Genomic DNA, 16044 nt, shown 5'->3' with positions numbered 1-16044 from the left:
GACTGTCCTCATGGGGAAAAAGGTTTTCCACATACCCAGCCTGAACCTCTCTTGTTTCAGTTTATGTCCATTGTCTCTCATCCTCCCACCATGCAGCACTGTGAAGAGCCTGGCTCTGTTTTCTCAATAACCTCCTTGTAGGTACTGGAAGGCTGCTGTTAGTGCCTCCAAAGCCACCTCTCCTCCAGGCTGAACAAGCCCTGCTCCCTCAGCCTCTCCTCACAGGGCAAGTGCTCCAGCCTCTGCCCCTGCTCCAGCCATCGTGGTGCCCCCCTGCGGTGGCAGAGGGCCACTATAGCAACTTGCCCCAGTCTGTTGATGTCTTTCTTGTATTGGGGGACCCAAAACTGGCTCTAGTAGTCTAGATGTGGTCCTAGTAGAGAGGGATAATCCCTTCTCTCAGCTTCCTGGCTATGCTCCTGGTGGCACAGCCTGGGGTGCTGTTGACCTCCCTTGCTGCCAGGGCACGCCGCTGGCTCATGCCCAGCTTGCTGTCTGCCAACAGCTGCAGGTCCTTTCCTGCAGAGCTGCTCCCCAGCCTGTTAGGCTCCAGCCAGGGGCTTTTCCTTCCCAAGTGCAGGATTTTGCACTTGTCTTTGCTGAACTGCTTGTCCTAAGGTTCCTGTCAGCCCATTCCTCCATCCCGTCTAGGTCCCTCTGAATGGCAGCTCTGCTCTCAAGCATGTTGACCGGTCCCCTCATTTTGGTGTCACCTGGAAACTTGATGACTTGACTTGATGACCGTTTCCTCCTCTAGGTCATTGATTAAGATTTTTAACAGAATCGATTCCTGTACAGACCCCTGTGGCACTCCCCTTGTTACTGGCTTCCAAGTAGAGTACGACCCATCGACCACTGCCCTCTGAGCCTGACCTTTCCAAACGTTTTTTTTCTAGTTGCCCATCCTCCACACTGAAATGTCCCAGTTTCTCTGACAGATGCAGAGAGAAGAGATGCACTCCATTATTTGGAATACCAAGTTGTCTTTTTGTACTAGAGTAGCAATGGGCAGTTGTGTTGCTTGATGTGATTAGATGTACTTCATCTGTGCTTCAGCCAAGGAATGATTTTGCTCCCAGTTATAAGGAGGGAGGGAAGGAGAGGAAGCTATTGTGAACATGGTGTTAATCCCTTCCAATAATAAACATCTTTCTTCAATAATCTGAATTTGTAAGCACTTAGTAGTCCTTTACAGTTACAAAGAAACTGTTTGACTCCTCCAAATACAATGCTAGGGCAGCGGGAGGCATTACCTATATGAGAAGCTATCACAGCAGGTATGTTTGCCAAGTAGCCATCTTTTTAAAAAGAAAAAAAACCCCACAAATTATGCTGGAAACACTTCTTAGAAGCTTTTGACAGTGGCTGAGTGGGTAAGCATGGTAGGCTTGGGGAAAGCTGTTGGCATAAGGAGCGGGAGCCGAGCAGTGCCGTGGCCAGAGGACGGGCTGCAGGACGGCAACGCAGGTCACCAACGTGGGTCGCCCCATGGCGCGTGGCAAGCAGCCGCTGAAGCCAGTGGAGGGCTCATGCACGGGGTGTGTGCTGCAGCCCGGTTATCATAGGCAGGCGAGACCCCTCCTCAGGTTGCTCGGAAAGATTTTGTGAGCTGAGGAAGGGCCTGTCTCCAGGGCTGGCGTGGAGGCCAGTGCGCACCGACAGGGGCTGGGGGCTGTCGGTGGGGAGCACCGACCAGCCATGACCCCCGCCGTGGCCACCGCTGTGCCCTGCTCGTGGCACCGGCTGGGGTTTTTCCTCTTTAAGCCGTGGTGATGATGCATGACTTGCACTTATGCCAACTTTCTAGGCCTAGAAAAGGCTTAGGAGGGAGAAAAAAGTTTCCAGCGGCACGCAGCTAACAACTACAGCGTTTATTATTCTTACGCCAGTCTCCCGGCGGAGTTCTGGCCTGACCCGCGGCCTCCGAGCACCGGGGGGCGGGCAAGGCCTCGGCTGCAGGCCCGTGCTCCCCAGAAAAGCGCTGCGGGGCCGGGCTGGGCCCTGGCTGCTCGGTTCGGCCCAGCTCAGCCCCTCCGCCTCCTCTTCCTCCTCCCTTCCTCCCTCCCTGCCGCCGCCGCAGCCACGTGACCAGGCCCCTCGGCGGGACTCCCCGCCCGAACCCAAAATGGCCGCTGGCGAGCCCCTTCCCAGACTGGGCATTGTGCCCGACTCCAAGATGGTCGTCAATGGAGGCTAGCTGGAGCCATCCTAGCGGGTCAGTCCGAACACGGCGGCCCCATAGGTTGGGCGTAGCCCCGCCTCAGCCGGGCTACCGCTCCCATTGGTGCAGCGGAGGGTCAGGCCGACTCCTATTGGCTGCCGGGGTGTCGCTCCCGCTCCCCCGCTCCGGGGTCCGGGGAACTATTTTCCATTCGGCGGAGGGGGGCCGGGGAGGGGGCTCCGCCGAATCGCACCGGCGGCGCGGCGCGGCAGCGGCGGGCCCAGGTGGGGCGGCGGAGGATGCTGCGGCCGTTAGAGTCGCCGCGACGGCGCTGAGGCTTCGCTGTCGCCGCCGCCGCAGCGGAGCGGAGCGGTAGGTGGCCGCCGGCGGGGCTTGGGCCGGGGCTTGGCAGGCCGGGGGGACGGGAGCTCCGCCGCTCGCCCCCCGGCGGCCGTTGCCGCTCGCCTGGAGCGCGGCCCGGCCCCGCGCCCTGCCCGCTGCGGCTCCGGGGGGGGAGGCGGCTGCCGCCTCCCGGCCGTGGCGGCAGCGCCTAGGGGAGCCGGGGAAGGGCCGGGGCCGGGGCCGGGGCCGGGCGCGCGGGCGGGCTCGGCGCCCAACGGCCGCCGCGGGGGGGAGGGGAGCGGGGGCAGCTCCGCTCGGCGCGGGTCCCCGCCGCCGCCGAACGCGGCGCTGGGAGGGGGCGGCCCCAGCCCCGAGCGGCGCCCGCGGTGGGCGGCCCCGGGCGGCGGCGGCGGCGGCGGCTCGCTCCCCCCGGCCGCGGGGCTGGTGCCGGGGCGGCGGGTCGTTCCGCGGTGCCCCGCGGTGCGGGATGCGCGGCTGCTTGCCCACCGGGACGCTGCTGTGGCCGAGCTGCCGTTCGGGGCTCTTCAGGGCGCGAAGCCTAGTCGCTAACCCCCTCTGCGGGGGGCGATGAGTTAAAATGCCGTGCTTTCTCTCTCATAAGCAAGTGGAGGACTAAAACTTTGGGAGACTTATTTATATGCCCCCAACTCAAAGTTGCGAACGGTTTCTCGGAACTGTGGAAGCTATAAATCGTGTTATTTCTGCTGTTATTAACTTTGTATTTCAGTGCTTGCAGGGAATCGCAGTAACTTAGTCCCCTGGAGTACACTTGTGTCCCCGGTTTGTTTGTTGCCCCAGGTTTGCCTTTCACCCGAGCGTGTGCTCGTAGGAGCACGGGGTGTACAACAGTTACAGTTTCATGCCCTGAACCGCTTACAGAGGGCTTCTGTGTTTTCCCCTAAAGCTCATTGAATTTTTATACATTGTTTCATAAACTGTAAGTCCTGGGCTGTGTTTACCCTAGGGACTTACTTGGGATACCATCCCTGACCATGGGATGCTGCCATGCAAACCCTATTATAGGACTAGTGCTTTTGCCACCGTAGCTACTTGTGTTATGGTTTGTGACATAGCCTAATCTGGTAAAGGTACAGCTTTGCTTGCACAAATTGCACCAACTTCAAGAGTGCTTTTGCTGTAGTATACTCTTATAACAAGAGGACGTTTTTAGGATAGATGTGGCCAAATGAACTATTTGCAAGGAGATGATATGAATGGAAAGTACTGCTAAAGCTTGCATTTATATAACTTTATTTAAAAATAAATATGTTCCATAAAAATTGCAGAGAAGATGACTGGATCTCATTTTAAATTGATCTGTCTCCTCTAGAAGACAGGTGAACTAGGTATGTGCGTTGAATATTAAAATCAAAGTGAAAATCCTGAGAGCTTTTTCCTGACTTTAAAAGGTTGTGCAGAAGGCTGCAAACTACTTTCTTTCACGGTTATCCGAATACTACAAATGCTTCACATATACTGAGGTGTTCTGTATTCTTGAATTTGTGTAATTCTCCTTTTTAAAGTTAAAATTCTCTGAGACAAGCAATTGCCTTTTATGGCAGTTTGTTTTTTTGTTTGCCTTTATTTCTAGGTGACTGGCAATAAAGACCCTTCTGCAGTTGCAAGCAGCATGCTACATATTTTTTTAAAATTTTAAGTACATTAGCATTTAAAAAGTAACTGTAGAGTAGTTTAATCTTAATTTTGTTAATATCATGTGGCTTATGTTCTGAGACTCTAAGGAGGTTATTCAGTTGGTACACCCTTTTCTATGAACTTCAGTACTGAGCCAATGTCTGAACATGACTTTCTGGAAGTGCTTTTCTTTTTAACATAGAATCTCAGAATGATGATATAGCTCCCAATTCCCTTTCATGTAAGCCTGGTTAATTTCCGTTTCGGGACATTATTCCAAGATATAGTACTCTTACAAAAGAGTATTTCTAGTTCGATCCCTCCCCACAAAGTACATTTGTGTAACACTGAGATTGTGATTTATGTGCACTGGAAGTTTTGAGTCCCAAAAATGTTTCAAGGGAGATGGAATGTCCTTTCATAAGTCCATTTCTGGGAGGGAAGTTGGGGTTGTGTCACTTGGTAATAACCATGCAGTACATCATACCCCAAAATGCAGTTTGTCTTATTGATTAAGATCTCATAACTTTTTTTCTTCTGAGTTGTAATCTCTCATTGTGCCACTGTGCATGCAGATGACATTAGGACATTTCTTTGTTATGTCATACGAATCTTGAGGCATGGTTCAAATGATCTCATATTTTGAAATGAGGCGAATTTCCAACTTGACAATCTCCTGATTCATTTGGTTGTTAATCTATAAACCAGTATATTCAAATAGACCTGTTATCAAAGCAATAGTGTTAGTGATAGGGTCTATATAGGAATAAGTTTGATTAGTATTTTGTCTTTTTTCATAGTTTAATAGCTGCGGTAAAGTGAATTATCTATACTTTCAGGACGTATGGTTTGTCAGTCCAAAGCAAACTACAAAAAAAGAGAAGTTGGAGTCTCAAAACAGTTCTGAGACCTGATAGATTGAGCTACTAAAATTTGTTCTGATTTTCCAATTGGTCTAAGTGTGTTGGGTCTACTCTGGTTTCAGAATTGTCCTAGCAATACAGTGAATTGGTGAATTCAGACAGCTGGGCAGCGTGCAATAGGTTGGTATGAATTTATGTATGTAAGAGCTTTGAAAAAATGGCTGTTTTATTCTTTGGAGGAATATCTAGAATTTCTCCTCTGTAACTTTTTTTAATGGTAGCAGGTACATCTAAGAAAGAGAGCAGATGGAAGGGATTAGAAAGGAACTGTGCTCTATTAGTAAGATTTTTTTAATCTTCTTTGAAATGTGTGAAACCTGTTGCTCTGAGGCAAGGTTCTGGGTAAGTGACTGTTCATCTAGTTTGTTGTGGCAATTCATATGTTTTCCTAATGGATTAATAGTACAAGGTGGTATACCATGCATTTTTCTGATCTCCTTCATTAGGTTTAAAGTTGAGTATGAGATGAATTTTAGTCTAATCAAAGGAAAAGTTAAGAATAGTGATGACTGCTGTTAATAGTTGTAAACAACCTTGTCCTATGATACCCTGTTGCTAAATAGCTCAGTTTTTACTAGATGCCTCCTGAGATTCAGATGACTTTCATACAATAGGCTTATCACCGCTTTAACTGAATCTTAAAAATAGATGTTTCCTTTAGTACTGTAAATGGTGAAGGCAAATGTAAAATCTAAGAAAGACCCCTCTTTCTTCATTGAAAAGCTTAAATCATGAGTGTGTGCCTATCTGACTTTGTAGAATGAAAAAAGAAAAAAACATTTGATGCAATGACTTCATCATAAATCCCTAAAACACCAGTTCCTGAAATGGGATGGATAATTAAGCAATTCTTGAATAGCCGTCTATTCTAGACTGATTTCCTTGCCTTGGTTTCCCCAAGAGCTATGCTTGGTAGTTTCTTCAAACTTAAGGGGAAATTAGAACTTAGTATTTACATTGTGGTAGTGCCTCAAGGTTTCAGTAAGGCCACTGTGCTTGTTTGTACAAAGCAATATGCAATGCATCTTCTCTGTGTGGTCATGGCATGCACTGTATTGAGATGCCCTCTGTCTTCTAAGATCATCTTCCTGGATTAAAAAGTGCATTCCAATTTATGAGTGTTTTGGATTAGAAGGATGATCAAGTTTTCTGCTACTGTTAGCCTGTGTATTAGTCTGAAACAAACATGTAGTTGATCTATTAAATAAAGTGTCCTAAAACTATACATATTTCTGTGGTTTGGTGGTTGGACAGCTTATTTTAATCTGAGCTGTATCTAGTGAAGATATTATATTTAAAGTTTAGTAAATGTATGCTATACCTTCTGGAGCCCTTATACTTTGTCAGCTCTATAAATTAACTCTGACACACTGAATATTTTTCACCAGCTAACATAGCTGTTAGTTAAGTTAAATAAAGGAAAAAAAAAAAAACCCCACACACTCTTTCCATGCATACAGCTGGACATCTCTGTTAAATTTTTCAACAAAAATGAAATTTTGATTGCTTTTTAAAGCTTCATGAATACATTAATTGGTGAATCATCTAATGTGCAGTTTAGTTTCAGGAAATATGAAATGGCTCACTAACTTCATGGTTATAAGATTATGCAGACCTTCTGAAAATCTTGGTAAGAAAATGTGTGCAGTGGTGGTTGATATTTTTGGCTGTGAGAGAGGTTGGCTAAAACTCAATGTAGTTATGCATAGTCTGTGATAGTTTATATAGTGGAAACTCCTTTGAAGAATTATCTGAAAAGAAAAAAAGAGTAATTTTACAGGTTTATCTGCTCCTGGAACCTTATCCATGTTTTGTTGAATTAATTTGCAGTCAGGAGCCTCTTCTGTGCCTCTAGCTGGCCAAGAATTCCTCGGTAACATGGTAGTAGATTCTTTCTTGCCTGTACTTTTACACAGCCATGGTGTTTGAATTCTTTAGCCTTAATGTTGGACAGCTGCAAAACATTTAAAGCCTATCTTTGAAAGATTGGGATAAGAAGAAGGGGGAGATGGAGGCTGCCCAGAGAAATAATATTGCTTTGATGGCTCTGTAGTATTTTCTTTTTATAGCCATATAAGGCATGTTCCTGGCTATCTGGATATTACTTGATTATGTACTGTGTTATCAGCTGAAGTGTTATCATCATGTGAAGGTTTAGGTCTATACAATAGTTGGTGAAGAATCAAATGATTCTGGACTTTACTTTCCTTCTTGGTGCAGAATACTAAGAAGCTACATTTCAGTGCATGGCATAAGGTCTATATGTTAACACAAGGTTTTCATAATAAATATTCCTATCCCTTTTGAAGGTGCATGGAATGTTCTTAGAATATTGTTATACTGCTTATTACTATGATACTTATAATTGCAAGCACCAGTTTCTTACAGCCTGAAGTTTTTACTGTGAGATGCTTCATAGATTTATGATTGGAGTGTATTTATTGAGGTGGAATTTAAGATTGTCAAAAAAATTAAATACAGTAGAAGCAGTATAAAATAATTCTCCTATAATATTAAATCTGATTAAAAAAAATTATTTTGCTCCTCCTTAGCAGAATGAATTCTGATAGTAATTCAAAAATCAGTCTGGTATGTAGATGAAATCATTTGGGCCTCATTGCTCAAAACCTACATATTAATCATAGAATTAAGAATTGTAATTCTGGGATAAAAGAGCCTGGTACTTAGCACCTTGTAAATAATTCCATTAACTGAATAGGAGCTCAGGAGTGCAGTTGAATGAATTAGGTAGACTTGATGAAAATGACAATAAAAGCTAATCAAGATTGTCTCATAGAATATTTGGCCTTAAAAGAAACGTAGCAAAATTCAGATGGTAGGGATTGCTTATGCCAGTTTGACTCTAATCTTCTTCAGGAAACTTGGTTAGCTAAGGATGAGACTTTTTGTATAAGAACATGTTTTTTAGGACAGACCTGCAAGTACTCTACTTCTTGAAAAGAAATTGAACACCATGAGTTTAATCTCTGAAATATCTTTAACTTTTGATACGTTGAATTGTATCTGCTTAGGTGCATCTGCTTTCATACCTATCTATGTTAGGTTTTCATTTTTTGCAATGTGGCTTTGAGGCAGAGCTTGATTCATTGACTGACTTGCTGATGGGAAAAGTACCCCATTACTAAATTTTGTTTTTGGAGAAAGTTTTGGAGTTCAGTAAATCAACAAGGTAGTTTATAACCTAGCAGTATTTTTATGTTGGTTGAACTGCATTCTAGCAAAATTTATTTGAATAAATACAAGGGCTCTTGCAGATTCGTCTGCTGAAATATTCCTTACTGAAGCTACAAAGAGAAAATCTGGGAATATGTCAGGTTGGAAGTTTTAATTTTTGTAATACTGAAATAATTGTGCTATAAGAACGGAGAAAATTGCCTTCCCTCAGTGTCTGAATTGACCAGTGTCAGTTTTTATGTGCAGATGATAAGGTTTTGTTCTCTCAGAGTCCGTGGTGTCTGAAGCATCTGTTGGAGGATTTTAGCATTTTTGTCAGTAGGAGTATCAGTCCTATATGTATATGACGTGGTTTTGTTCTGTCAAACTCCTTTGGAAGTAAAGCATCTGTTAAAGGATTTTTAATGTGTTCGTCAGGAGGAGTATGACTAAAATTCAAAGACAATCAATTAATGCTCTCAGCTATATCTCAAAGTTGCTTAAGTGGATGACTGACCACTGCATTGAACATTTTTTTTATTTTGATATTTGCCTAGCGCACAGCCATGAACAGAGTAAACAAGAGGTTAAGGGCCTTAAGGTCCGTACCAGTTAGTAATTTATTTCTGAAAAGTAGTAGTCATCTTTCTTGTATTTTTGATTAAGGTTTGGACTTGGATTCAGTATGGCATTCGGATTTGGAGCTGGAAGGGCGTTTTGTTCTGCTGTAGACCAGAGAAATGTGAGTGAGTCAGGCAGAATTGGCTTTTCATTGATTAAACTTATAAACTTGTTTCCAGGCTGGGTCTAGAAACTAGCTTCCAAAGGTTAAGCCTGGGCTAGCTTAAGTGGTCTGAAAGTTTGTAAACTCCCTAGTTTTGTATTGTTTGTGTCTTCCCTTGCCCAATTCCACTGATCTCTATATTTTTTGCAGAGTGCTGCTTGGCTTTTTTGGAACTAGTGTTGATCAGGAGTTTAAGAATGGAAGAAAACTAGCATAGCAGGGTATCACTAGTTGTCTTTTTGAGGCTATTCATATGTAGCTGAGGTTTGGAAATCCTCATTGGTAATGAGGTCTAGAGGAACATTACATCCGTCTTTTCAGCAATACAGTTGGCTTATTTGAAGAGAAAATACATTTTTGCTGAGCATCGTAGATGACTTTACATGAGCTGAAGATTTGTAATGCTACTTCATTTGTTAGTTGATCTTAAGAAATAAATGACTGACTATGGTCTTAGTTCTGAAAGTTCTTGCTTATAGGCTCAAAAATTATAATACTATGAAATTGCAGTGTTTCAGTTATGTGGGTAATTGCCTTATTTTGTCTGGGCAGCAGCAGAAACAAAGAGACTGAAAAAGATCCACTTAGCCCAGGAATTAATTCTATAATTTTTAAAAAGTTGCATCAAATTTGAGAGATGAATCAGTTTTGTACTGTGATAAGCTAATCATTTTAACAGTACTAAAAAGTTAACGTGGCATACGAATAGTATGTCTATATGTAGTTCAGGAATCTATCAGCCCCTATATTTGCTTTAAAGCCTATAATAGTTTCATAATTGACAGAAGCATGTATAATTTCCTACAAACTTCTTAATGGAACATCTGTAATGACATTTTCTGTTTTGCTAAGAAATGTAAAGGCACTAAAGATTTTTCTTCTGTCCAAATCCCAAATAACAAAAGTGAATAAAGTGAACCTGAAAATTGTGGAGAAAACAGAACATTGTTATGTAGGCAGAAAAAATGCAGTCCAGCTGTGTTTTACAGTTTGTTCATTAATACAAAATTTGATAAAATTATATCCCACTGTTTGAATATTATGCTCGATGTTTGACAAGCCTTTGGTATAGCAAAGATGTGGAAAGAATGAGTTTTGCTTTTTGTGTCATGCAGTACAAATCTAGAAAGTGGTTACTCATGTTCAGGATACATTTTCAATTTTTTCCTGCAAATTCACTGCTCATATTTCATTTTCTGAGTTCTCACAAATGTTGGGTTTCATTTATTCTGTTACTCCCCAACTCACTTTTCTTTGTATGATTAGGTTATAGTTTTACTGCCAAAAAAATCTACTTTGCAATTTAATATTGGCTGACTTGATGAGGGTCAGTAATTATAGTTCATGTTTCCAGCAATATGAGTTTTTCCAGCAGTCTTTCTATGAAAAATGCGACAGTAGATTAATTTAACAAAAAATTGAGTCAAAAAATGTGTTTTCTGCCAAAGTCAAACAGGAGTATGTGCTAGTAAAATTTTCAAAACTCCTTGTTACTAGTTAATTTGTAGATCTACTGTGAGGTATTGCTCAAGTATATACAAGACCGATTTGATATAGTGAGAAGGTTGTTGGCATACAGCTAACTTGTAAAATTTGATAGTAGCAGTTTTGTGGAAGTTTTTTAATTTCACGCTTCCTGCCAACAGCGAGGATCTCATCTGTAAAGCATGGTACCTTGTCTTTTTCCAACTTATTCTGAATTCGGAGAGGACAGTAAGGTAACAGTTGTTGATTTAAGAATATGCTGACATTATAGATTGCTTACCTAATAGAATTTTCTATCTAGCTAGCTTGTGAACATTGCTTAGTACCCCGGAGAGGCTCTGGAGGTAACAGCAGTGCTTTGCAGCAGCAGGGAGACATACTTTACCTGTGGAATAGCATGCAGCAGTATTTAGCTGATGCCCCTGTTCTGAAGGATATTTTCCTTCTGAAGTTTCATTAATTGCTGTAAGTTCTCCTAACACTCAGTGTGCAGTTCTTTTATAAAAACCCTGTAGTACTGGTGTAAGAAATGATCTAGGGATAAACACTTTGCAAAGGTAGCCGAGTTTGTTATAGACCTGGAGAAGTAGTATTTTAACCATCATTGTTATACTGTCAGAAACCCTTGCGGTTCAGTTATAGCAGGCTGTACAGTGGAGTTACAGATACAGCTATGTTGGCAAAAATTCTGATGTCTGATTTGGGACAGTGATGGAAGCCGCATAGGGAGCAGAACTTTGTGTAAAGTTCTCCCTCTGTTACAAGATGCAGTGTAGCCCCATTTGCAAATCCCTTAAGTATAGACCTATCCAATGCTTATGCTCCTTGTTATCTACGCAGTTGGTCATGCATATATATTTGTTACCATCATCATTCTCTGATTTTGGAGTTGACCCATATATTTAGCGCCCTAATGGGAAGGGATTGTACTTCAACAGGTTTTGGAAATTTTGGTGTGACCTCTCTGAGAGGTTATTGATAATGGATTCCTCTGTTAAAAGGAGGCACCATCTCCACAATTCCACACAACCAAGCTCATATCCTCTAGCAGAGTTTTGCAGGCTATGGTAGGTGTATCACTAATGCCTTACAAAGCTTTCCCAAAAGATATTTAGTGATAACTTCCTGACTCTGGAGATTAATATCTGAATCCTGGAATGTGTACTGCAGCATAGTGAAATGCAATCTGTAACTGCCTATATGCAGGAGCTAACCCTGGGGCTCATGTACATAGATATAGAGAATTACTAGTCAAAAGGGTCTGCAGGCATACCTTTAATATATTATATGCGGGCAATATGTAGCTGGGACTAAGCTATATCTTTATGCAGCAAGTAGGTAGAGATGAGTGTTTGTGGTGAGGAGTGGGAGCATGCAGCAAGTAGGTAGAGATGAGTGTTTGTGGTGAGGAGTAGCAGCAGCAAAGGAACGTGTTGTAAAATGGTGGGGGAGAAGGAGATGGAGTAAAGTCCCGTGTGCGTATGGAGGTCTGGTCCAGAGCTGAAGCTTGCAGCTTGTCAGTAGTACCACTAATGGTGGTGATACCAAAATTATGTGCCATCCTTGGGCTGTAATGTATTGCCAGCAGGTGGTACTGTTAAGAGGCTCATGCTTCTTTGCATCTCTCACTGCTCTCCTCAGGCACAGAAGTCATATGAACATGGGGGTGTGGAAACAAACAAAAAACGCACAAATCATCTCAAAAACCAACCAAACCAAAAAACCCAACAAACCAGCCAGCCAGCATTTGAAAGAAATTATAACTTTGGACCAGGCCTAGCTACGTTCAAAGGTACTTCCAATTATAGCTCGGCTGCGGGTAGTGTATTCTCTTTTTTATTACTGTGATACTTCTAAGCTTTTAAATCGCCCATAGTGGAAATTGAGAAATGGAAGCTTGAAGTAAAAAGCTGGTGGCCGTGGCTGTTCCCATTTTTATTTACGTATGACTTGAAGTTAAATATGATATCCAGGACTGCTTTGAAAAGAGACAGAAGAATGAAGAAAACTCTCCTGGTTATTTTGTTTTCTTACCTTTGTGGTAGGGTTCTTTTTCCTCTCCACACTCTCTAAGAAGTCTTACCTAGTCTTTGTGGACTTCTTGAGCTTCTGCTTACTGTGGGTCTAAAACTCCATTTTCTGTAATAACTTCAGAGAATATTGTCTTCTTTGTGTGTCTGTGTTGCTTGGTTCTCTCCTTCCCCTCCACTACTCACTGCTCTTAGAATGGATGAGGTCAGTGTACAAGATCAGTGCCATTAAGTCTTCAGACTCAGTGTAGTATCTCTGAGGCTCGCTAAGGGCAGTATGATCTGTCTTTGTAATGAAGTTTGCTGGAGGAAAATGACATGGCAAAAAGCGTTAGTGTCATCTGATCTTTTACTGCCTTTGCATACTTAATAAACAAATGAATAGTTGGAATTTTTAGAGAGGAAGATAGTTTGGTGTTTTTCCCTTTGTTTGCTGGATCCACCTTCCCTGTCATTTCATTGAACCTGACATTGGCCTTTACATACATCTCTGAAAGTATCTAGTTGCTCATCCATCAGTTTGCAAACTTTACATGGACTATTTGAATGCTTGTGATTCTGCATCGCTGCCAAATTATTTCATTTTGTTGCACTGCTGTAAACCTCTGTAGCAAAGTGCATTGCTGCATAAGTGAGAATGGGGTTTCATACATGAGTCCTTGTTCCTCTTGGTGTTCTTCCTTCATCTCATATTTCCATAAAAAATAGGATGTGTTAGAAAATTTTAAAAGATGCTGTATTCAGTTGTTTATAACTTTGCTGAACTCTAGTCTTTTGCATCTGACATAACTTATGCTTTTTCTTTGCCTTGGATTTAATTTTGTTTAAAGCTTTCAGCCAAAATTGTTCATTGTTTCCAGAAACAAAACTAGAATAACTGTCTGTTCCATTTTTTTATGGCAGTCTCTTTTTTTTTTTTGAAATATTCTAGTGCACCTCTGAACTGGAACATGGACTTGAAATTTGTCAGTGGATGACCTCTGACAGAGATGTAATGTTTTATTTTCATATGATAATCTGCCAAAATTCAGCCAGTTCCCATTTTGAAAAGTCTTAACCCGCACATGCTGATATTTCTTTCTGGAATTCCCCGGAAACTGTCTGCACTCTGTGTGCTCGGTAGGATTTTCCTTGCAAGTACATCTCTGGACTGCAGTAAGCTGCACAGGGCCTGGGAACCAGAATTGTAGGCAAGAAGTCAGCCTGCCTGAGCTAAGGGGGAACCGGAGGGGGAGAGTAAAATGGCACAAAGCAAGGACAGAAGTCTCCTTGAAGCAGACCTGGCACACAGCAGCTCTAGATTCATGGGCTCAACTTATTCTTCTTCCTTTCTTCTCCCTTCAGCTCCCCAATACCTCCAAATCCCAATCAACACATGCACTTTTACAGTGATGGCTTCACATGTAATATTGCCAATGTATCAGCCGAGATTTTTACAGAGCGTAACAAGGATTCTGCTCTTCATTGTAATGGGTAACAGTGGGTTGAAGGGAGTGTACTCAATTGCTCCATAAGAACAGAGTATATGCATTTGGTTAGTATGGATTACTATGACAGTCATCAAAAAGGCCTAATTCTGATTCTTTAGAGAGCTTATCAGGTAAAATCTGGAAAGACTAAGACAGCAAACCTAAAGGATGTTTTTTTTCCTCAGGGGTTCATAACTGGACTAAGTCTGTCTGTACTTCTGTGAGGATTGGAAAAGAACTTTTTTTTAAAGATAAGTGCAATATAACTTTTTTGGATGCTTTTCCTAGAACAGCCTCAACTTTGAAAATTTGTTTCAAGTAGCTACCCAGGCTGTGAAATCAGCCCAAATGGGTAAGCTACAATAAGCCAACGAATGTGATCTGATAATGGGAAGCATTAGGTGATGTTAATAATTGAAAAAAAGGAAAAAAAAAAGTTTCAAGGCATGTGTCCATGTTGTTGGAAAGAATACTTTGAGCCCAACCTGTGGCTTGAATTTCACTGTTGCTTTTGAGGTGTCTAGTTCAAGCTTTCATAAAGCTTTCATAAAGATGGCTTTGTCTGTTGATACTGTAGAGCTTAAAGTACCCTCTAGAAGCAGAAAAACTCACTGCAGCAATATGAACTGCATCAGAGATGTTGACCAGGAGTTCTTCTGTGTTCATTCAGTATAGCAGAGAACAGACAGATTTTGCTGAAAAAAGTTACGGTCTGACAGGTTATCAGAGCTCTTTCAAAGATGCATCTTGGTTTTTTTTTTTCTTAAAATCATGACCGATTTTTTTTAAGTTACCTACCAGTTAGTGCTGTATCCCAATGTCACTGATACCAGTGCTATCAAAAATTTGCAGTCTTATGAGACCAACTCAATTGTTAGTGTTCTCAGCTTTTCCTCTCCTTCTTCCCTTATCCTGTCCCCAGCCCAATTTGTGGAATCTTTGGCCAATTTGTAGCAGAAGAGTTTGAGATCTGTGCAAAGTTGCAAGACCTTTTTAGTTATTCAGACCCTTCAGCTTTGTCTAGTGTTTTGGGATGTGCTCAACCTGTGGTTTGTTGAAGATATTCCAAGAAATTTTCTTGGAATTTCATCTACTAATAAGGAACAGATTTTTGCATTTGTCATTCTTGTGAATACCCTGTGCATTTTCCATTCAGGAATTTGTCTAATATATGACAGTAGCTAGATATGGAAACTTCTGTATCTCTCCTAGTGATAAATTGAAGAAACTTGTACTTTCTAAATCAAGAATCAAATTCTTTTCCATCACACAGGGTGCTTAAGGATCTTAGCTTCCTGAAATCGTTTACTGAAAAGTTTTTCCCTGTTTCCTTGAATATGTTCATGCAAGTGGTTTGGTTTCAAGTAACAGCTGAATCTTCCTTTTGGATAAGTGAAAGAGAATAGTTCTTTCATTTTTATAGTAGTCACTTTTTGACTAGCAGGTACCTGACTTGTGGATCATTTGACCTTCTAAAACTTACAGTATTTTTCTAGGTCAGCCTAGTCTGAAGGTTTCATTTTTACTTTTTGCTGCACAATTATGACTTTAATTTAATAAAACAAATGTCTCCTAATATAAGGAGAACTTGGTTTCACACCAAGGGATGAGGTTTCACGGAAATGGCTGAACCCTGCTTAACAGCTCACTGTTGCTGGTAGAGATGGTTCTGCTCCCTCTTGCTCGTGATGGTAGACCCTGGAGTTCCTCATACGCTGGGTCTGTCTCTTCCAGCTTCTTGCTCCTGCCTAAGGTTCTGTTTGGCAGTTTAGTGAGCCAATTCTACTTCAGCACTGGGTGTCTAATGAAAATGAATCAACATTAAGTGGTCAGATGAATTTTGGAACAGATGCAAAGGGATGGGGGTGGAAAGTAGAAATACTCCTTTTAATAGCAGCAAAGTGATGGTAGGTTAGTTGCAGAATTTCATCCTTAGAGTACCCTGTCTGTGTCTAACTTCGGTTAATGAGAAACGGCCAAACAGGAGCTGTACTCTTTTGTTTATTTCACCTATGTTCAG

General features: G+C 42.1%; 1 protein-coding gene across 3 annotated transcripts in view; it reads left to right on the top strand.

The window, feature by feature from the left end:
* SOCS5 (suppressor of cytokine signaling 5) overlaps positions 1 to 16044 on the top strand; it is an 81771-nt gene that overhangs the window by 50301 nt on the left and 15426 nt on the right. For 2 of the 3 annotated variants that reach the window (XM_026121190.2, XM_026121189.2), the window contains exon 1: positions 2296 to 2533. The exons of the other annotated variant lie outside the window; for it this stretch is intronic. The gene's annotated coding sequence lies outside the window, so the exon portion shown is untranslated. Of the gene's footprint in view, positions 1 to 2295; positions 2534 to 16044 lie in introns of those variants that run through there. 3 annotated transcript variants of the gene reach the window in all.

Source organism: Dromaius novaehollandiae, chromosome 3 (assembly GCF_036370855.1).
Source record: "Dromaius novaehollandiae isolate bDroNov1 chromosome 3, bDroNov1.hap1, whole genome shotgun sequence".
NCBI classification, from domain to species: Eukaryota; Metazoa; Chordata; class Aves; order Casuariiformes; family Dromaiidae; genus Dromaius; species Dromaius novaehollandiae.
Note: the sequence above shows the minus strand (reverse complement) of the source record. Positions and strands in the feature narration are given on the sequence as shown.